Source organism: Papio anubis, chromosome 7, assembly GCF_008728515.1.
Source record: "Papio anubis isolate 15944 chromosome 7, Panubis1.0, whole genome shotgun sequence".
Lineage (NCBI taxonomy): Eukaryota > Metazoa > Chordata > Mammalia > Primates > Cercopithecidae > Papio > Papio anubis.
In genome coordinates this window covers 73,872,128-73,895,501 of record NC_044982.1, presented here as the reverse complement: position 1 = coordinate 73,895,501, position 23,374 = coordinate 73,872,128, and the positions used below count along the sequence as shown (strand labels likewise).

The following is a 23,374-nucleotide window of genomic DNA, read 5'->3' as shown; positions in this document are numbered from 1 at the left end:
GTCACCACACCCACCTACATTGTCTGTTTCTTGATGGTACTGCCTAATATGAGTGACAGGGGAACTTACTCCTATATTGATGAGCTCACATGCCTCAAACCAGGGCTGTGTTGAATTCAAGTAAGTCTGGCAAGTGGAGCAGGTGGTTGATAAAGGAGGCAGACACTGTTTATACACAGTTCTTGGGAACCTGGCAGGAGGATCAGAGCCTGGCAGGGAAAAGGAGTCTTTGAGAAAAATATCACACAAGGCTGAATGGCACTTTTTAATGGAAAATTCTTGTTTTGACTCTAATTTTATGCTTAGATGCTTTTAATTTGATCCACATTTAATTTGCCATTCCTTGGAGAAAGCATTGATTATATGAAAAACTATCTGCTCTATTGCTGATGAAACAAGATTGATTTCGAGGGCTACCATGATGGCATTATATTTTAATGGTGCCCACCTGGAAATATTGAAGCATGCACCACTGGAATCATCTTATCATCTCCAGGCCAACTCTTCCAGTTGTGATTGCCTGATCGCTTTGTTAAAGTCATAGTTTTGAAGAAAAGTGAGTCAATATTGAGTATTGAAAAAGTGGGTAAAAAGCTAAGTTTGGACATTGGAGCTATAAGGCATTAGAAAGGGCCACTTAAAAACCTAAATGTCAGTTGTGTATCTGAGAATACCTATAATAATATATAATTAATAGATCTATAATAATATATAACAGATATATATATTCTCACAAACCCAATCACTTTGACACTGTAATGAAAAAATAATGGTATTCAACACTAATATGACAAGTTTCAGAGAGACATAAATAGAGATTCTGAGCTTAGGCTAAGCAACTGTGTAGTAACAATTATTTTAATTAGAAATCTGAAGCTGCATGCAAGATCTACCATAAGCATTATATCAGAAAATTCAAGTCTTTTATGTTTTAAAAATTAGGCTGCCATTATTCCTGAAATTCTAATGGCTGAACTAGCAACAGTAAAGATGTCCAGGTTTCAATGAAATATATTTCATAAATTAGCTTATCATTGCACTGATTTAGCATGCCTAGCAGGTGAGAGACAAAAACATGTGTTATCTTCCCTAGGGAACCTTCAATGAATGTCATTCTGGCTTCATATGTCTTTCTTTTCTCCCCTTCTTGAACTGATATAAAATTCTAATGTGTGCCCTCTAGTTCCATCTTCACTGAAATCTAGCAAAACTGCTGAAGGTAAGATAGTGGCAATGGTGCATGAAAAAAGGGAAAAGGAATACGGTGATTCATGGCATACTTGAGGAAAGTTGCAATTGTTAACAGCTCTACTTTTGTATATAGACAAGTTAAAATATGTCATATATCAGTGTTAAAAATAAAGTTACTAATCTTGCTAGTTTCTTAAAGTTCATAGGAAAGGCACTACAACTATTTTGATATCTTGAAAGTATTTCCATATGTATTTGAGAGCATACCATGTCACTATATCCCAAAACAACAGTCAAGAAAGTAAACTTATGGTAGAATCATTAGTAATCTTGACAAGTGGATGCTGTTTAAAAACCAGGAATAGTAGATATTATGAGAAACCCTGCTTCATATATTATTATAAAAATGAAATGTGACATTTTCCAAGTATATATTAGCTCAGGCCAACATCCCTTATCTCTGAGTCTTTGTTCTTCTGTGCAAATTTGAACTTCTGATGCAATTATAATTCCAGAAATGGTATTCATTGGTCTTCAGATCTGCAGATGCCAGTGCTTTCAGAGCCGGAAGACTGTTCTCCTTAGGCATTGTTTCCATTTGGTAGATGAGAAAACTGAGATATATGACCATTTCTGTTTCCTTTAACTGGTAAGAAAAATAAGAGCTGAGAATCCTTCTCACATTCACTTTTTGCAGTCTTCTTTTTGCCAATGAATATGTCCTACCCTTTTCCCTTGTCTTTTAATAAGAAGACTGAGCAGAATTTAAGTGGCATCTTCAGCTTTTAAGTGCAGCTGTCTGGCAAAAGCTTTGGCCAAAGTTTTCTTCTGATAATTAATAAGACAGGATAAAGATGCACCAATGATTTCTAAGTCTTAAAAAAAATCCACAATGTTGAAATTAGAATGCTAAAATCTAGGCAACAGATACTGGCACCACATGAGTGCTGTTACTCTTCTTTGGAGCAATTGAAACACAGGACTTCCTGCCTGTGGGACATTAGGCCACTATAATTCTAGTCTACCCAACTCCATGAAATATGCCTTGTTATTCAGAGCACAAACATAATCAGTAGCCCCTCTGAAGTAAATCAAACAATTCAAAGTATCATATGATCAGCATGACTGTATGGGCTTTTCTCCATCACAAGAGTATACCCTAGAAAGGTATACCATTAAGCAATATTTTTTTAAAAAGGCAAATTGTGCTATAAGGAAGTGTACCAAAATAGGGCTTTATCAACAATCTTTAGATCAGTATAATTCCCTTAATTGTCTTTTCATTTAAAGTAATACAAAAGGAGGCTGTTAGTTCTTGTGGCCTCAGTAGTCATAAGCATGAGAATTGTATGTGTTCCTATTTCTGTGACTTCAGCAGTTTACAACTATGCATTAAGTCCCACACTTAGCTGGAAGAGAATTTAGAAGGAATTGTTTTAAAAACAGACATTTTAGAAAAATGTTGATTTGAGCTGGATTTGCTTAAAAATTACAATAAAAATGTCTCATTCTTGAGTAATATTTTGTTTCTGTTGGTTATCTCTCAGGTTGTGGCTTTCTTGTGAATGATGATTTGCCTTTATAGAAATTAGTATTTTAGCACTATTTTGTTAATAATAGCAGTGATCATTTTCAGAATTGCCTTTTTGGTGAGCACATAGAAGGGTATTCCTCTTGGTAAGCACCTTAAGCAAGAAGGATTGGGTCTTCCTTTCTTGTTTATTACACTTCGCACTCTGTCATTATCAGCTCTGATGTTTAGTGAAAATGGTTTCCAATCGCCTAGATGTGCTTTGACAGAACTGACAGTAGAAACTGTATCTTAGCTTACTTGAATCAGTGCTGAAGAAAAGCACCCAGGCATGCGAAGACAGCTTTTATGAGGTACATTTTGTCAGTGTAAACACTATGAAATCCAACACATTTGGAAAAGCATACACTGTGTTTGTTAGGATGAATGAATCACTAATAGATTAAAGAGCACAGCCAAATAAACTTAGACTAGTCATAAGCATATGTGACCTAATATTCAAATGTAGGAAATCCAATTAAGCTCTAGCTCTCCTTAGTTTTTCATTCATGAGGCGGTACCTCTACTGAAAAAGCAAATAACTAAAAAGTTTCTTTTACCAAAAAAAAGGCATTGCATTTTTAAAATATAAGTTTGAAGTTAGTCTTCCACAGATAGCCAATTTAATTATGCTAAAAATGACATTTTTAATTAAACACCAAGGTAAGCATAAATGGATTTCAAAATAATTAATCAAACATCAAAAAATTGAAACCTTTTTCTGCTTGAGCAGCAGAAATGAAAGAACCAGTCTTCGGGTCTCATAGAGATTCAATCTAATTTAATTCTCTGTCTTCTCTAAATAAACATTCCTAAAACCTTTTTTTCATCTGGGGGAATAAGGATGAGAGGGGTAATCAATATTTCTAGCATTTTAATTAAAACCGTTAGTGGAATAAATCCATTTAATTATCAGTTAATGAAATACAAGGTCATTTACCTGACAGGAACTTTGAGGGTGGATTACTAGCTGGAATAAAGCAGAAGAACCCAATGTCACAGCCATTTAACTTCTGTCAAATTTAAGGTTAAAATCCTTTTAGACTGTTTAACCTATTCTCTACCATTTTTCTATTATGTATGCCAATTGGCAGGAGAAATGCATGTTAAAACTTATTTTACATTTAATTGTGCTACAAAGTTTTCATTAAATTTCTAGAAATTTCTTTATATTTCTAAGGCATAAATTGAAAAGTTACAATAAAGCCCAATGTAATTTTATTGTTATTTTGTGTTTATTATTTATAAAGTTAAATCGACATCTTTTTCCTGACTGCAAATCTTATGAATTGTTTCTTTTTTTATAAATATAAATTAATAAAATATAAGTTTTAGTCTGTAAATTATGGATGCAAACATGGAACAAATGTGCAATAATAAACAAATCACTTTACATAATTTATGGTTAATTTTATATATAGCCCCTTTTTGAAGTAACCTCCGTTTCATAAGAATAATGTAAAAAAGTGAGAGCTGGTTGGTCACTAAGCTAAGTTTGCAAATTGGTTTAGTAAACGGTTTTAAGTCAGTTTAACAAATGACGAGAAGGCACAAGATTGCCTTGTAGAGGAAAGTTCCTTGTCTTTGATGGTGACACTGACTGGGTTTCCCTAAGCAGCACACACTGCGCATATTTCATATAGATCACTTTTAGAAACAGAGGCTGAAAAGGGCTCTTGTTCTTCCTTTCCCCAATAAAGATGTTGAATTAATTTTCTAGGGTTTGGATTTTTATTTTAATTTTGTAGATTTGAGTTTGTCTTATAGCTATAAATTTCTGAGATACAAAAGATAACTTGTTTTGGGTTCCAGTTCTTCCTTTCTAAAATGAAACTCCCTAAACACTACAGTAGTGGATAATACAAACGAGGATATCCAGTTTTAACCTGTGCTACTTCCCCCTAATTCACCTTAGCTGTGTACCATGCAAGAAGCCCAACATACTGCACAGTGGTTTATCTTTCAGACATACCAGTGTGGCATTCTAACTTCTACATGCTCAATACAGCCAGGCGCAGTGTCTCACACCTGTAATCCCAGCATTTTGGGAGGCTGGGGTGGGTGGATTGCTTGAGGCCAGGAGTTCAATACCAGCCTGGCCAACACGGTGAAACTCCGTTTCTACTAAAAGTACAAAAATTAGTCAGGTGTGGTGGCATGCCTGTAATCCCAGCTACTCAGAAGGCTGAGGCAGGAGAACTGCTTGAACTTGGGAGGTGGAGATTGCAGTGAGCCAAGATCACACCACTGCACTCTAGCGTGGGCAACAGAGTGAGACTCTGTTTAAAAATGAATAAATAATAAAAATAAATGCTAAATACCATTAATTTACAAAAATTCATGTCACCTAAAAAAGAAAAGTAAATCAGTGACCAGTTCAAATGTGTTTTAACTGGACCAGGGTTCCCCAAGAGATGGAATAATAATGAAAGCAGCATTGTTCACCCTGTTCTCCATTCACCTAGACCATGCATAGATTTTTAATACTTCGAGAAAGTAACAAAACCTACTTAAAAGAGTGGTTTAGGCTGGGTAGTTCTGATAACTCTATTTAACTCTATTTTATATTTTTATAAATGTAGATTTTTATAAACGTAGTCCTTGTGACTCACCCAAGAGGACTGTAAAATTTGCTTCTTTTAAGCCATAAGGTAAGACATATGAAGGAAAAAAGTATCCATGATACCCAATTATTCCATCTTTGATTGAAATACAGAGAAACAACTAGAGATGATGCTGCAAGAACCAGAGGGACTTGGGACTTGTGTAGGTTATTTGCTGCTCTTCATACTAATTTGTGCAGGCCTCTTTGCCTTTTAACATATATATTAATGGCTCCCACCTTGGGTACCCACTGACACAATTAGAAACTATGCAATGTCTGCCTTGCTCACTCCTCCACATTCCCACTACTTTCTAGTTTTTAAGCAAGGTGTTCATGATTATTGTAGTGTCACAGCAGCCAAGAATCATGGGTTTAATGGGTTCATCACTCTTCTAAATTGTTTGACTGGCTCTTCGTCACTATGGTGGTAGTGGATTGTCTAATTGTTGCAGTTAGTCTAGGCTATGCTATGTGGGGTTATATTCATTGTTTATTTTGCTATAATAACATACCTGAGACTGTGTAATTTATAAAGAACAGAAGTTTATTTTCTCACAGTCTGGAAGCTGGGAAGTGAAGTCCAAGGTCAAGGCACTGGCAGGTTTGCTGTCTGATGAGGGTCTAGTCTTCACTTCCAAGATGGTGCCTGGTGGCTACATTCTCCAGAGAGGGTGAACTCTGTGTCCTCACATGGCAGAAGGAATGGATAAGCAAGAGCATGCTCCCTTCGACCTTGAATCTTTTTTATAAGAATGCTAAACCCTCATGACTTAATCACCTCCCTAAGGCCACACTTCTTAATACTGTTGCACTGGGGAGTAAGTTTCAGCATAAATTTTTAAGGGGACACCATCATTCAAACCATAGCGTGGATTACTTGTACCTCCAAGTATTGTCTAACATCCACTTACTGTTGAGATTATTAACAGTAAATGATTGCAATTTCCTTTTGGTCCCCTTACATCTTAGGCCCATTTTTTATTGAGTACTTTTTTTTCCTGCCACCCTTTGGCTGTGGATGCTAGACTATCTGTTCTTCTTTATATAGTATGCATATTCCTTTAGGAATCTTATCATTTAGGATGATTGTAGCCACCACTATAGGCAGTGGTGTCCAGATCTACATCTTCGGTTTAGTGTCCTCCCACTTTGCATGCTATGGTTCCATCCTATATTGACTCTAGAAGACTGCTAGTTTTATATACTGTTGTCACCTGAAAATTTCCATAATAATTAAGTTTACCACTTTCTTTTTTTCCACCTTTTCTGTCATTATATCCTTCCAACGTGCCAGGCTCCTTGGCTATAGAAGCTGAAAATAATTTTCACTGTTCTTCTCCCCTTTTGTTCCCAAATGGGAGCCACCAGCCACCAAGAACTGCTGCATCTTCCTTGACAAGGCCTCTTGGAATCATGTTTTTCTATTTCCCTATCTGGCCTAGGAGCCCAGGCCTTTATCTATTTATGTCTAGATTACTCCACCTGCCTCTTACCCAATTTTCCTTCACTTTCTTAGAAACCCAGAATATTCTTTTGCCTTTTGATCTTTATAAAGTCATAAAATTTCTTACAAGGGACTTGCATGCATTATAATCATATTGGATTAAATCGAATATAGTTTGCATTTTCTTTAACGATACTGCCAGCCATCACACCAAATTAATTTTTCATTTCCAGCCAAGAAGACTTTACTCTCCATTCAAGCTACAGCTCTACTGCTATCCCCTAGGCTTGCTCACCTTTCTCCTGAGTTGCTATTTTCTTCCCATTCCTCTTTCTGAATGCACATCTCGAAAATGTCCATCACTAGAGTGCTGCAGTGGCTCATGCATATAATCCCAACACTTTGGGAGGCCAAGGTGGGAGGAATGCTTGAACCCAGGAGTTTGAAACCAGCCTGGGCAATATAGGGAGACCCCATCTCTACAAAAAAAATTAAAAATTAGCTGGCCATGGCGGCACATGCCTGTAGTCCCAGCTACTCAGGATGCTGAGGTGGGAGGGTCACTTGAGGCCAAGAGGTCGAGGCTGCAGTGAAATGTGATTGTGCCACTACACTCCAGCCTGGGTGACAGAGCAAGACCCTGTCTCAAATAAAATAAAAATAAATAAATCCATCACTTATATACAGCCAGGGACAACTTTGCGTGCCATAACATTTAAAGTGTGGAAGAGTCACTCATTTAGTTGGCATATGTTTGGCCTCAATTTAGGTATTCTATCATCAAAAGTTTAACTACCATGTTTGGCCATTTTTTTCTCCTTTTCCTTTCATTTATTAATAAGTGTTGTGATACAGTTTGGATATATATGTTTGTCAGATTTGAACCCCACCCAAATATCATGTTGAATTGTAATCCCCAATGCTGGAGGCAGGGCCTGGTGGGAGGTGTTTAGATTATGAGGGCTCACTCATGGCTTGGTGCTGTCTTTCTGATAGTGAGTTCTCATGAGATCTGGTCATTTAAAAGTATTTGGCACCTCCCTTCCCCTCTCTCTCTCACTTGCTCCTGCATTCTCCATGTGACACACCTGCTCCCTCTTCATCTTCCACCACGATTGTAAGTTTCCTGAGGCCTCCTTTGAGGCTGACATGGTTCCTGTAAAGCCTGCAGAACTATGAGCCAATTAATCCTCTTTTCTTTATTAATTACCCAGTATTAAGCATAGCAATGCAAGCATTGCCTAATACAGTTTGTAATCAATTTTCTTATCTATAAAAAGGGAATAATAATAATTATCTTGAAGAATATAATGAAATCGAGAAGTACTGAGTTATAAGTTTGTATTTGTTCATTTGCTTTCTGTGGTCTTTGTGTTAGTAAAACTAGAGCAAATAAGATATTGCCTCATTTTTATTTATAGTCATGATTTGAGTTCAACAGAAAAACACAATAATGGATTTCTATCATTTCACATTCATGTAAGTTGAATGAGTGGCACTTTCTGAGTTTCTGCCTACTACAAACCTACACAGACTCATAGTAGCAAATCAGATGGCCCGTGTCTTGGGCCATTTGGGTTCTTCTGCCATGTATACAAGTCTAATTTGAAACCATTGTACCTTAAACTCTTAACTAATTGCTCAAACTTAAAGTCATTATTTCAGATCTTTATTAAAAATCAGACTTTGCCCTATAAAATGCCCATAATTTTTAGCAGCTATAATATCTGCTGTGTAATTTTCTCTTTCAAAAAATGTCATACTCAATTTAATATTGGTATGTTGTTTGCAACTGACTGAGGGAGCTATGTGAAGCCATTACAAACTCTAGTTTCACAAGAATTGGACTCTGAAGCCTGCACCACTGACACTCTGGGTCTGTTTTTCTGACACAGTCCCACAGCATATTTCTCATACCCTGAGGGCTACCCTAGGGGATGTTCTGTCATGGAATGAAATGGCATTGACTAAAATGAAAATTTTCTTCTCTGTGAGAAAATGTATTGAAAAGAAACCAATCGGCCGGGCGCGGTGGCTCACGCCTGTAATCCCAGCACTTTGGGAGGCCGAGACGGGCGGATCACGAGGTCAGGAGATCGAGACCATCCTGGCTAACACGGTGAAACCCCGTCTCTACTAAAAATACAAAAAACTAGCCGGGCGAGGTGGCGGGCGCCTGTAGTCCCAGCTACTCGGGAGGCTAAGGCTGGAGAATGGCGTGAACCCGGGAGGCGGAGCTTGCAGTGAGCTGAGATCCGGCCACTGCACTCCAGCCTGGGCGACAGAGTGAGACTCCGTCTCAAAAAAAAAAAAAAAAAAAGAAAAGAAACCAATCACAAATGCAACAAACCAATTAAATCAAAACAAAACACACAATTCTGTGAATTAATTAGGTAGAGTGAAATATACCAGACTGATAGTCTTTTTAAAAGATACCTTGTACACAATTAGAAATATTATGAGCTGAAGCAGTTGGCTCAGGCCTTGTAATCCCAGCACTTTCAGAGACCGAGGCAGGGGATTGCTTGAGCTCAGGAGTTCAAGACCAGCCTGCAACATGGCAAGACCTTGTCTCTACTGAAAAAAAAAAATTAGCTGGGCATGGTGGCACATGCTTGTGGTCCCAGCTACTCAGGAGGCTGAGGCAGCAGGATAGCTGGAGCCTGGAGTATCGAGGCTGTAGTGATCTGTGATTGCACCACTGTGCTCCAGTCTGGGTGACAGAGCAAGACCCTGTCTCAGGAAAAAAAAAAGTATTATGAAGGAGCTATTTTTACACAATATATAAAGGATACGAAAAAATCATGCTTTAAGTATTTCTATAAATTCACAAAATAATGTTTGCAGAATTTGCAACCACAATCTTGTTTATTACATAATTTTTAGGTGGTAAAATATTTTCATGAGGAAATCCCAACTGAGAAGTTGATTTCAGAAAAATTCATCAAATAGGAATAAGATATTAATGAGTAAAATTGATTAATGAAGTAAAATTATTGACTATCAGGAAAAGAGTGAATATGCAGCAGATTAGGAATTAATCGACTGTGGCAGAGAATGACTGTATCACCACAGAAATGAATTTTATTTCAGTTAAGGTATAAAGGCCCTACTTACCTAGTCATTAACATTCTTTTATTTTCCTTATACCTTGATGTCTCCAGTAAACTGTGTGAAACTGGATGTGGTTTCTCCACTAGAGCGTAGATGCAAGATGTTAACTGTAACTAAATGTTAAACTCCATATGGCATATTAGAACAATTTATTATTGGATCTCTTAGTAAATCTTTTTAAATGTTGAGGTCAAGTTTCCAAGTAACTCTGATGTGTCAGACAGGGTCCTAAATATATTGGGAAGTCCTTAACTTTAAGAAGCTCATAATTTAGTTAGGAAGCGAAGACTAGCAGATAGATCTCTGCCAATGCAAGGTGGTCAGCGATACATAGTGGATGAATAGAGACATAGACTTGGGGAAATGAAAGAGTTGTTTGTGTTGGCCCTTAGAGGACTTTTTGGTTTCATCAAAGTAAGAGAGCAGATTAGAGAAAGCATTTCATGCAGAAGAAATATTTGCAAAACTCAGGGGTAGGAAGCCTTTCTATTTGGGAGCCAGTGATAAATAGACAAATTGCCTGGGGAAGATTATTATGTAGAAAGTAATGAGAGATAACAATTTTAAAAGGAGATTGGGGTCAGACTGGGGAAAGCTTTTTTTGCTAATCTAACTTTTTTGTCTAGGTAGGTGGCATGGACCACACTGTCCCAGATTTATGATGATCATGTCATATAGAATATAATCAGAAATCTAAAGAAAGTCAATGTATGTTAGATCTGTCTCTCTTAAGATAAATCTCTGTTTTTCTCAAGATAAATATCTCTCATCTAGATATTTCAGTGAAAGTCAGAGTTGGTTGACATGAAACATAATAAAGATCTGGCCATCTAGTGATGAAGTAAGTATTAAAAGTAGAATACCAACAGAACTAATTTGGATTTTTAAAAGTAAATGTGTTTGGAAAATCTCATGTTTAAAATGCATTCATGAAGCAATATTTATAGCATGTATGACTATAAAAATATATTAAACATAAACATAAATCTTTCTCTTTTATGTGACTTTTATTATCTGCCCATCAAATTTAGTTAATTATCAAAGGTGACTCTATTTAATGAAAGCTGTGTCCCAACAAAACCTATTTTCTTTTTTTTTTTTTTTTCAGCGAAATAGCCAAGAATCAACAATTTACTAGTTATTTTGTCCCAAACTATTATCATGTGTGTTTGGTATGTTAACAATTTAAATATACACATTAGGCTGAACATCAAGCACCTGTTAGCAGTGGAAACTGAAACATTTTGATGCTAAAAAATATACAAGATATTTAGACGCTATTTCATTGGTTGTCAAAAACAGTGACTACTGCAAATAATTAAATATAAAATATTGTGCCAGGTCCTCTCAGGGAAATGTGAAAATAATACTGACGATCTCATTGTCATTGTTGTGATTTTACTGGAATTAAACAAAAGCCAGAAGTTATAGTTTTATGACTGCCAATACTATCTTTGGATAGTTACAATACAGTATGTAAAATTAAAGATGGCTTTGTTTAAAAGACTGCCATAAATCAACAAAACCCAACTGTGTCTGGTGGACATGGTAGAGAGAATGGCAATTTTGAGAGAGGAGTGCTTCTAAAGGCATTTCCTTGGAGGTTCTGAGGTTTTTTTTTTCTTCTCCACATTACTGAAAGGCCAAGAAATGTGGTGTGGTCACTATAATTCCTACAACAAAACTTCCACTTATAATAGTTACATGTTCCCAAACTATTTTTCTTCTGTCTGCCATGCTGGCTTCCATATTCCATGGACAACTGTCATCTTTTGGTCTTCTTTTTCTGCAGTACAGCAGCCCTCATGCTGCTATCCATTGAGTAGGTAAGCCACCAATTCATAGGTGGCCATCATAATGGCTGTGTTTGGAATCTGTCTCACTAGATGAGTTGTCAGACCACGGTAAAGAGACCCATAACCACCTTCTTGAACGAGCAAAGCTAGTGTCTGAAAAAAAGATCTGTATTTTGTTCCCTCTTCACATAGTCTTGTTCTTACAACTTCATGTGGGTATGCTATAGTTGTGGCACAAGTTTTTGAGGTGGCAGCAGCTAGCATCATTCCCACAAAATCTGATGCTTCTTTCACAGACTCTTCATCATTTTCCATTGTAGAAGCAGTCTTACATTCCAGTAGTTTTTGCTTTATACTTTCATAAATAACAAAATGGGTAACAGTCTCTATATACCAGCATATGAAGCAGACATGCCCCTATAAAATCCTTTTAGTCCATCTGTCTGATACACTTTACAAACACATTCAAAAGCACCCATTCGCCTTTCCCCACGGTTCCTTGCATGAAGTTGTAACCGAGTCTTTATAAGCCAAATGGGGTTGGTTGCTGTGATTGCAGTAAAACCTGCCATTGCCGCTGAAATCATGTGTACTTGGGTAGAATCAGGATCAAATACATCATTCAACTTTTCCTTGCAGTTTGAATAAGCAGCAAAGTATATTGCTCTGGAAGGGGCTACCCCCACTAAATTGGGGCCTAATCCTCTAAACAAGGAACGTGGCCCTTCTTTTTCCAAGATCAACTTTAGGCAATGAAGAGGTCCAGGAGACACTATTCGGTTGACACTGGCTCCAGCCATGGTGTTCAGGTGAACTTCAGAAATATAAAGTGTCACAGAAGATGACTGCAGTCGTGTTTTTACAACTTCCAGTGGACATATCAGAATAGCTCCCACTGTACCACCACATACCCCGGCAAACAGATGCACCAGCGTGTCCCTCTGGCTCATTCTCTCTCCCGCATGTCCTCCGGGCGCTGAGGTGGGACGCGGATCTGGCCGCCCGCTACGGCAGGCGGCTTCGGTCCCGTACTGGAGACGCACAGCGCCCCGGGGACGGCGAGGAGAGCTGGCCGAGACGCGGCTGCAGAAAGCAACCCGGCACAGCCCTCCCCAGGGCACTCTAGCCGCCCCGCCGCCTGCCTAAGCACGCCCACAAAACCTATTTTCTTTTCCCACAATGATCTATACAGAGTTATGAGATTAGGTACAGAATATTTTGCCCACTTTCATGACCACCACCTGTAGTACGAGAACTAGAAGACAGTGGTTTCTCTTCTTAGCAGTTCTCTAGATTTACTCTGAGTAAGCATCACCTGGGAGTGACAGTCAAAACCGACTCACCTGGGAAACTAAGGTTTGTTCAGTCCTCACTGGGCCTGGGAATCTGCATTTTAGTGAATGTACCAGCTGATTCTGAAACTGATAATCTGAGGACTACTTTCTGAGAAACATTGCCCTAGAATGAAGAGGAATACGTACGTTTAGTGTAGAGCAATCTCTCATTCATAGGCAATTGTCTTAAATATTATTGACAGTTAAGTAAATGCCTCAGTGTTATACCCAGTTAAGTAAATGGCTCAGTGGTTGATGCTATTGTTCCACTCCTACATCTTTGAAGGACTTCTCTCAGGAAGGCCCTATGAACTTAAAACCTACAACAGGGAAGTTTGTGAGGGTTTGTCACACATTTATAAAGCAGGGTTCTATGCTTCTTAAAGCCCTGGCTGTAAATATGCTTCTCTCTGTTTATCCTGCTTATATTATACCTTTCCTGAGTGAAAGCCCAAGTGAATTTAATTAGCAGAGCATAGATAGAACTGACATACGGCAATCCAATATATGGAATTTTGTCATAATACAGTTTATGGAATAGGGGGAGAATTTGATAAAGACTCCCCAAATTCACTTAAACAGAACTGAGAGGTGTCCTTGCACCTATTTACAGGGTACTGCCCTCAGCACAGATCCAGAAGAATGGCCAGTTCCTGCATGATCTCCTGGGAGCCCAGGCTCTGATTTGACGTAGGGAAAAGGGCCAAGAAAATCACTGTAACTTGGGGAATGGCTTTGCAAACCCAAGAAACATTCATTTCCCCATTTGTTAGTTGAAAAGGAGTAGAAAGAAGATGCTGACTCATGCTGACCCTGTAGTGGCTGTGATGCTAAAATAGCCAGTGGCAGGAACAAGAAGAGAGAAGCCCAACCCTCATTAGAGTCAATGGAAGCAATTCCAATGTTAGTAACAGCTTAAAGCAGCAAATGAGCCTACAAATCTGTGAGTGCTGCTCCCTGTTTTTTTCTCATCATACCAGCATTTACCACAATGGACCTAATTTTTGAGATTTTCAGTTTGGATTTAAACGAAAGCTTATGAGATCCAGGACACTTTTTGTCATGGTCTTTCAGATTTCTCTGTGTCTAAATATTGCCTTATATCCAGTACGGACTTACTAGAGACTTCGTTGTTTTTAATTTTGATCTATCTGCAGTATTATGATTGTGTTTCTTAATGCTTAATCAGGAAGGATATGATTACTTTTTCTGTGAATGTATGTTTTTAAAAGTTTGCCATTTTTTTACCATAATTTTATCATGTCTTGGCATTAAAGAATACAATGATCTCTATATGGATACCATTTCTATGGTACTTCTATTCCATATAATGATGATGCTGTTTTCATTAAAGTAATAAAAAAATCTATACAGCATATGAGCAGGATTTGAAAGTTGGCACATCTAATTATCATAGTAAGGAAAGAGCATGAATGCCAATTTTATATTTAACAAAAGGCATCCTTAATTGTTGGTGGTCCCACACATGGTAGATTGACAATAAAGAACTAGTGTAACACATTTTGGTCTTAAACATAAAACAAGGCAACATAGATTGTTTTAAAAATGAAGTTTGTGCTAGTCTGAGACCTCAGGTATTAAATGTCTTCAGAAACTGGTGCTTTCTTTGATCCCTGAGAAGGATAAGAAGAGGTTAGGAGGTAGATGGTCACATAGATAATGGTACTCTAGTATAGTCCTTGATTTATTACATATAAGGAAGATGACAGTCTATGGGGATTTTTCAAGCCAAAAGTCTCCTGCCTTGCAAATGATCATTGAGAGATTACAATGTAACTCCTGTTTAAAATGTGAAAGCTGTTGGCTCTATAATTTCTAAATAGCATCCTTTTTTATTTTGATGATGTTTTCACTCATATTGTACATATCTCCCTGTTTAATATTTTAAATTTGATGTGTACTTCAGAAGTGATCACTGTTTTGTGATTTACAACCTTGGAGAAAAATAACATAGTAGTCATAACTTTGCAGTTTTTTGTGATGCATGAAGATCAGATTTTTTAATGTTGGTTAATGCTTTGCTAATTAAAGTATGCATGTTAATTAAAGCAGAGGCTAATGTTAATTACCTATATTAATGGAATCTCATGTAGCACCTGCCTGAAGCAATGGGTTCAATTTTCAAAATATCTCAATTAAGGCTGAAACTTTTGATTTGCATCTAGTAGGGTTTCAATTAACTGCATTGAAAACTTAAATAACACTCTTAGGGGTGCAAAATATCAGTGATTATATGAAGCACAGTGGAGTTTGGTAGGTTCATTTATAGTCTTCTTTAAAAAAAAAAAAAAAGCCTAACTATATTTCTTTCCTGTTTACTGACCAAAATTCTATTTACTCACCAAGATGCAGTGAAAACACCACCTCTTCCATTAAGTATTTTCCAATTCTCAACCAACTACCAGAGTTTCAGTTTGTTGTTCTTATTTATTTTATATTATTCTGTTTTGTATTATAGTTAGTTGTTAGAATCTGTGTCCTTCGCTAACTAGAAGCACCTTGTCTTTATTCCTTACAAAGATAAGCACATTTGACAAGACACTAGCATGTTTTGTAAGTTGAAGACACTCTTTAAGTATGTGTAAAACCAGTAAGTACGTTTATTGACTACAGTGGATATGAGTGAACTTTTAGCACATGGTGATTCCACTGTTGCTACATTCATGGCTGCTCCAAGTAAAACATGAAGTTGCTGTTTGAGATCTTATTGCTTTATCAAATAAAAGATTGACATTTTCATTAATTTCTGATAAATATAAGCTGGAATGGGGAAGAAGGTACCTGTTCAAGTAAAAATAGTGTTATGAAACCAAAGAACATGTGTTTGTGCTGTCAGGGATGATATTAACATCCTCTTTTGGTCCTAGATTTGTATTTTGACTGTACTGCAAGCAGATCTGGCTTGTGACCATAAGCGCAAATACTTTAAACAAGCTGTCTATTTAAGACAGCCATCGAGGGTTGGTGTCATTTTGGAAGATAAGACATGGAGTTATCATGTGATGACAGCTCAAATCTTAAAATAATTAATTAAAAATATAGATTACTGGAGACAAGTACATTGTAATTAGTATGGATATCAGTTTTCCTGAACTTACTGTTATGTTTGCCAAAGTCCCAATAACAACCATTCCCACCGGGCCTTCGGAAGGGATTATGGGCTAATGGTACTAACCTTTTTCACATCTAGTATAATGATGGTTTCAGAAAAATAGTTTCCATAATTGAAGGGAGCAATAATCTCCTCAATAAGTATATACAAATAGATTACACACTGATTTACAGTCCCTGGAAATCTGCATTGATAACTGCTGTGCCTTGGCAGAATTTGACTCTGATAAGTTACCATCAGTCTCAGAGGGCTAAGATTTGTCTTCATTCAGCTGTAGAGAATATCAAACAAACATAAGATTTCCATGTATAAGGTGTAACCGACAAGGTGACACAAAGGAAGCATAACTGCTTACTGTACTGATGTGCTATTGGCATGCTGGTTAAAAAAAAAATACAAAGAAAGGTGAAAGGGAATCGTATTGATTGGGCAATAAGATGTTAGCTGTTGTCTTAATGGCAGGACCTGTGATAGCTGGAAATAAGATGTGAATGTGTCCATTAATGAAGACTGATCCAGGTTTAGATTTGATAGTGAGAGCTCACGTATTTCATGTCACACCGGTTTAATATTGGCTAGTTAGTAGATGGAATAAATGCAACAACTAGTTGGAGAAATGTGACAAATGTGCATATCAGACTTTCCAGGATGAGGCAGTGGGCCAGGTCTTTATAACTTGTAGAGCAAAGTCACCAAAGCAGCCATTCCCCATTGTGCCACCATTAAGGTAGCAGATGGCAGAGCATTAGCAAAAAGACATTGAGAACAGCTGGAAAACATCTGGTAGGAAGTGACAACGTAATGGGTATGCTGGGTTGTTCCTAATTGTGGGCAATCACTCAAAAAGCCTGGAAAGAAACTTTAGTGTGTTGGTTGGTGGGAGGAAGAAGTTGGTCAAAGCAATAAATTCTAGTTCAGGAATTTGAGGGAATTCTGAAAAGAAGTGACTTTAGAGCCTGGCCAAATAGATTACGGAGCATTCATTTGTTTCCTCCCAAGTTCTAAATAAGAACAAACTTTTTAAAGGAGTTCGTGAGGCCTCTCTGGACCTGGAATCTACTTTAGGAAGATATTTAATTCATGAATACTATTTAAAATGTGAGATTCTGAGAGTATATGGAAAGGTTAGATGTTCATAGAGAATATGGAAATGCAAATTAAACTGGGGTGAGGGAAGTAGAGTATTTAACAACTCAATTCACCATTCCTGTTTCTTAATTTACTATCTTATGACTTTTCTGGGACCTAGATAAAATTTAAAAACCGTTTTGGCTATTTCTAGGTCTATATTTTTTCTTTTTCCCCCCTAATTCCAGCCATTTGTCCTTGTCTGTCTGTATCTCATTGCTCACTCTCCTGCTTTCTCACAAGGATCACCTAACTTTTCATAACCTCTCTATCTTTCAAGACTCACCACTGGGAGAGTAACATGCCATTTTGGGAAATGTAGAAATGGCAAATGGGCAGAAAGGAGGTCAGAGCGAACAGGTATAGTGTCTCCAGAAAGGAATACTAGGAAGTCAAAATGCAGAGAAGCCAAGGGCTCAACATGTGCTGCAACTCCAGCCCTAAATTTCTAAATTACTGCAGGAGCCCCTATAAACCCTACATATCAATAAATCATGATAATTATATAATAATAAATCCTGCTACTGATAGGGAACTAGTAATCAGAATCGGAAAGGAAAAATTCTCACAATGAGGCTTCATTGCTTACCACACCCTGGACATTTAAAGGGAAGGAGTGACAAAGCAGTTGAATGGTAAGCTATAACAGGGCAAGCTAATCAGAGTGTGCAGACAAGGAACGAATGGTAGTGTACACCGCCAAAGGTGCACAATCAGTGTCGTTCCTGGAGGCAGTGGGAGCACAGAGTTTTGATTAAATCCAAGACTCATAAGACAAGTAGTACATTGGGCCTTGCAGAAAGTGACCAAAGTGCATACCTTACTCAGTAGACTTGATGTCATACCCGGGCTCTTTTAGTTGTCTATGTCTGTGCTGGCAGCCTCAGTCAGGGACTAGCTAGAGACTGGAAATCACGGTTTCAGGACTACTGGTTAGAGAGAATACCTAGGATGGTTAGTAGAAAAGCACTGGAGTTGGAGCCAGAAACCCCCAGTTCTTCTTCTCATTGTCTATGTGACTTTGGACAAGCGAATTTATTTGACCTCTGGCTTCTGCATCTGCTAAGTGGGGATAATGACACCTGATCTACCTGCACATAGCACAAAGTTGTTAGGATTATCAAATGAGATAATATATATGAAATCACACACCATAAAAGTATAAATGTAATTTATTATCAAAGTATCAATATCATATTACCAAGTGATTTCTGATCAAGCAGAATATTACTCTCAATGATGATTTAAGCATTTATCTAGGTACCCAGTGAACAGTGAACTGAAGTAGGTGAACCTGGGCTTACCACATCCAATGAATCTGTTAATTTGCATACTGTTGCAAATAAGAGGACAAAATCAATACTTGTTTCGTAGTATAATAGATTATTTGGAATGAAACTAAAATATAAATATCTAATTATGTAAAATATAAAATTTTATAGTTCTCTTTAAATGTCTTGTAAAATGGTAGAGAGGTTCATTTTGGGTGTGGGATTCTGACTAATAATAGAATGTTTGTCATTTTTAAAAAATACAGTTCTCTCTTAGGACTGATTCTTGAGCTGTGAAGTAGCAGATTGCCAATACAAAATACGACTTCATTTCTCACTGTTGTCTTTTATTCTGACACATTTCTTTCTATCTCAGAACCTCACTCAAACTGAGGTCCTAACAGTTGTTAAATATCAATCTGAAGAAGCCAGATGAATCATCAGAATGTTTCATGTTCTAGATTTGTCTGATTGTTTCCTTGTGGTGTCTCTTAACTTTTTCCTCTACTCACTCTTCCCTACAAACTAGAAATTTGGTCCAGAGTCTTGTTTGGATTCAGATTAAACATTTTTGGCATGTGTACTTCAAATGGCATCCCATCATGCCAGGCTATCTGCTGTTCGTGATGCTAATGTGGTGGTGGCCAGACATAGTACCTCTTTCTATAGACAAGATTTCCTTTATAATTAGCAGGTAATCTATAGGATAATGCTTGGGCATTCTGTGAATGTCCAGTTTTCCCTCAAATATTTGCTTAAGAGTTTTAGAATACATTGATGATTCTTGCTGGAATCAATTATTTCTTTAGGGGTTGTAAAATGAAGATTTCCTAATTCTACTATTTCTTCCACATTTTTACTTGGCATTTTTTCCTATAGACTTTCTCTTATCAACATCAGATGAACTATAGTTCCTCTTTTAAAAAGCAAGTGAAATGCTTTTCTCATTATTTACCAATTTTGGTGGTAAGAAGTTAGTGTAATAGTCACCCTCAATGGCGGCATTTTTTTTTCTCTTTTGAGTATAATTATAGACTAATTGATTTTTATTTATTTAATATACAACAATCAATTGCAATAATTCTTTTTTAGTGCTTGTATTTCCCACATTTGCCGAAAGGGAGCCTCTTCATGATGACACTTGTGTCCTTTTGGCAGATCCCTATTAGTCAAGGAATGCTTCTTTGTTTTCTAGTACAAGAAGATATCCCAGCCTCACCTTATACTTTCCCTGCCTTCCCTTTTAAAAGTATTTTTAAAATAGTATCTTCAGTTCTTCCTAGATGGAAATAAGCCATATCAGACCCTCTCCTTGCCTCAGTCATTCTTTCAGTACATACTTATTGAGTCTCTGCTGTGGGTCAGGAACCTGTGGGTGATGTCAAAAGAAATCCGGTTCATATCACACTCTTGGGGAGCCTAAAATCTAACAGGACAGAGGAGTCCTGAGTACTATAAGGTGAAGAGAGATATGTTTTATATTAGAAGGACAGATCATGTATCATGGACATTCAGGTGGGGGAGGAGTTTCTTGAGCCCAGAGGAATATGTGAGATGTGGAGCTGCAGAATTGGAGGGAAGCCTGGGAAGCAGCGGTGGAAAAGCTGTGTACCTGGGAGGACATGGCTTAGTCTGATGTGAGTATAGGTGGGTTTTGCTATTTGTCAGAAAGGGAAGTCATGGAGGGTACATGCAAAGGTAGACTGGGATCCAACCATGACACCAGGTATTTAAATACTATACTAAGACATTTGATTTTATTCTGAAGAAAATAGCAACCACTAAAAGGCTTTTGTTCTTCATTGTTATTGTTTAATTTTTAAGTCAAAATAATAATATGACAAGATGTGCTATGGCAAGCCTGATACAGAAGCCTTTTTTTCATCTGGGTTGGATGCTGAGTAAGCTGGCCAGTGATGGGTCTAATGACTCAAGTATGAGGGCACTAGTTACTCCTGTGATTTGTGTCTTATATGTAACAAAAGATCATCAAAAGGGTTTTAATGTCAATTGATAATAAGGATGGGTTCAACTTCCCACAACCATGAGAAATTCTATACAGCCCAGGTATCTTTCTCCCAGGCATAGAACTCCTTCCTTTTTGGTTCTTTCTCCAAATCTTGATAGAGTTATACCTCCATGTGCTACTTACATGGTCAACTTTAATTATACAAACTGTAGCAGAAACCAAAATGATCTAACAACCAAAATGCTGAGAATTCAAACCCTGGAAACTGAAATAAGACTTCTTTTGCTTTTATTCTGAGACTACTTACTTTTGTTTTTTTATATACTTATTAGAACTTCAGTTGTCTAGTTTCTCAGCTTAATTTAACATATCATATATGAAAGATGAGACAAGCTACTAGAGGCTGCCACATCAAGAATTGCAAGGAATAACTCTTCCATCTTCGATGTAGTAGAGAGCATGAGCTGTTAAGTCAGAAACAAGAACTTTAAAATCACTGGGTCTAAAGCCATTCTATGTAAAGAAAAGCAGCACCAATAATACCTGTGAGTATAACAGCGTTATAATTGATGTTATATTTTGACAGTTATCCATAGAACAGATTCTGTTTAAGGATATGAAATATCTCAGACTTCCATCCTAAATGGAAGAAATACAATTCATAAAAAGTTGTTGGCACTTCAAGAGGTAAATTGTTCCATCTCTTTCCCCTTTGTTAATTGAAAGCTGAATGAAGTACATTTGGGAGTCACTGAGAGCCCAGTTTAGGGTGTTTGATTTTAAATAAGCATTTTCATTTTCCCTTCATTCCTTTGTGATTTGAACTTTCCTATCCTGTTATGTGTTGTTCAACTATTCTTCCCTGTGACTTTGAGAATTCTGTTTCCCTCTGTGGTCTGGAGTGTGATATATTTTCTCCATGTTTTAGCTCAACGGGGTCTTTTATCTCCAGAGTTCAAGTTTCATAGAGACTTGCTAAAATTAAACATCATCACTTTAAATTAAAATGTGTAACATGGAGGTTTAATAGCTTCCAGGGGTTTTCTGTTTGCACTTCTTAGACAATCCCAATCCACTTCTTTTTTTTCTTTTTTTCTTTTTTCTTTTTTTTTTTTTTTTGTTTCAATGGCATGATCTCGGCTCACTGCAACCTGTGCCTCCCTGTTCTAGCGATTCTCCTGCCTCAGCCTCCCAAGTAGCTGGGATTACAGGCATGTGCCACCATCCCTGGCTAATTTTTTGTATTTTTAGTAAAAACAGGGTTTCATCGTGTTAGCCAGGCTGATCTCGAACTCCTGACCTCAGGTAATCCCCCCAGCCTCGGCCTCCCAAAGCCCTGGGATTACAGGCATAAGCCACCACACCCAGCCCCAATCCACTTCTTAAACTGAAGGAATCTCAGGAGACTTTGGTCAAAGCATCCCTTTTAAGGGTATTTATCCTGCTGTGGCTCAAGAAGTCTTTTGAATTTGACCACTCATATCTTCCCTCTCAGATTGGCAACCTGAGGTCTTTGTCAGCACTAGCCAAGGATCTCTGCTTTCTGCATGGACATCACCTCTCCTTCTAGCCTCCTACTGTAATAGTTCACAAGTTTTCACTCAGCAACTCATTCATTCACTAATTCATTCAACATATAATTTCTGGGCATTGGGAATGCAATTATGAACAAGAAAGATATGATGCCTTCCCATATGGTATTTACATTTCAGTGGGATATGGATCCCAGTGAAACAAGCAAGAATAAGCAACATTTTTAAAAAAAAATCATCCAGTTAAATAAATATTATTGTAAGTTGCAGTAAATGTTAGGAAGAAAATAAGTAAGACCTGAGAGAGAGTATAATAGGAGATACCTACCTGAGATAAGCTGATCAGGGAAAGAAGTAACATTTAAATGGAGACTTACGTATATGTAGATACTCACCATGGGAAGTAACACTTAAACTGAAACTTAAAGCATATATAGGTGCTAGCCATGTGAAAAAGATAGGAGGAGAATTCCAGGCAGAAGAAACAACGTGTCCAAGGTGGGAAGGGACTAGATTCACTCAAGGAATTAAAATGGAAAGAACCTGAGAATCTGTGTGTGGGCAAGGGCAAGAGCAGCTAGGGAGGAGGCTGGAGTGATAACTGAGATAAGCAAAAGTAAGATAAAGCAGGAGGATATCATTTTGCTTAACCTGTCCCTTACACTGAAGAGGAAAAAAACGTGTACTTGTATTTTTTTCAGTCTCCTCTGAATATAATAGCAAAAAGGTAGTGAGAATTTTCAGGAACAGCTAAGCAACAAGTCAAGCTTTACAAGCTCTAAGCAGCAATGATGATCAATCTATACAGTGATAAAGAGGATACAAATTCATGGAAATCATTGTTGTAGAGTTGTGTGTATGTGTGTGCATGCTTGTGTGTGGCTAGTGAAGAATATTGGTTATGTTTTTTGAGTTTTAATTTAGGTTCTAGAGTTTTACTTTTGAAAATATTACTGCAATGTCAGCATACAAAAGAATTTTAAGTCATGATTTTGTTTAAGAACATTCCTTTTTGGGTTCTATGGGTATATTTGTGATAATTGTTATTCACATTCATCATACATGCATGCTCTTTTCACCTTCCTCTTCCATTCTACCTTTATTCTGTTCACCTTATGTTCCTTTATTGGGTCTCCTCTCCAGCTGACATGCATACACCAGCTTCTGAGGCTCTGTGATCTTCTCTGACTGTGCAAATTAGGGCCCCATAGGAAGTCTCAACTTCACATGGTCTCTTCCTGTCTGAGACCCAGACTCCTAGGAACTGGACTAGGATGAGTCTCAGGT

The 23,374-nt window shown here is 37.5% G+C and overlaps 1 protein-coding gene and 1 pseudogene across 7 annotated transcripts in view; one reads left to right on the top strand and one right to left on the bottom strand.

The window, feature by feature from the left end:
* AKAP6 (A-kinase anchoring protein 6) overlaps window positions 1-23,374 on the top strand; it is a 643,647-nt gene that overhangs the window by 441,126 nt on the left and 179,147 nt on the right. The window lies entirely within an intron of this gene.
* Window positions 11,715-12,858, bottom strand: LOC116275738 (annotated as a pseudogene).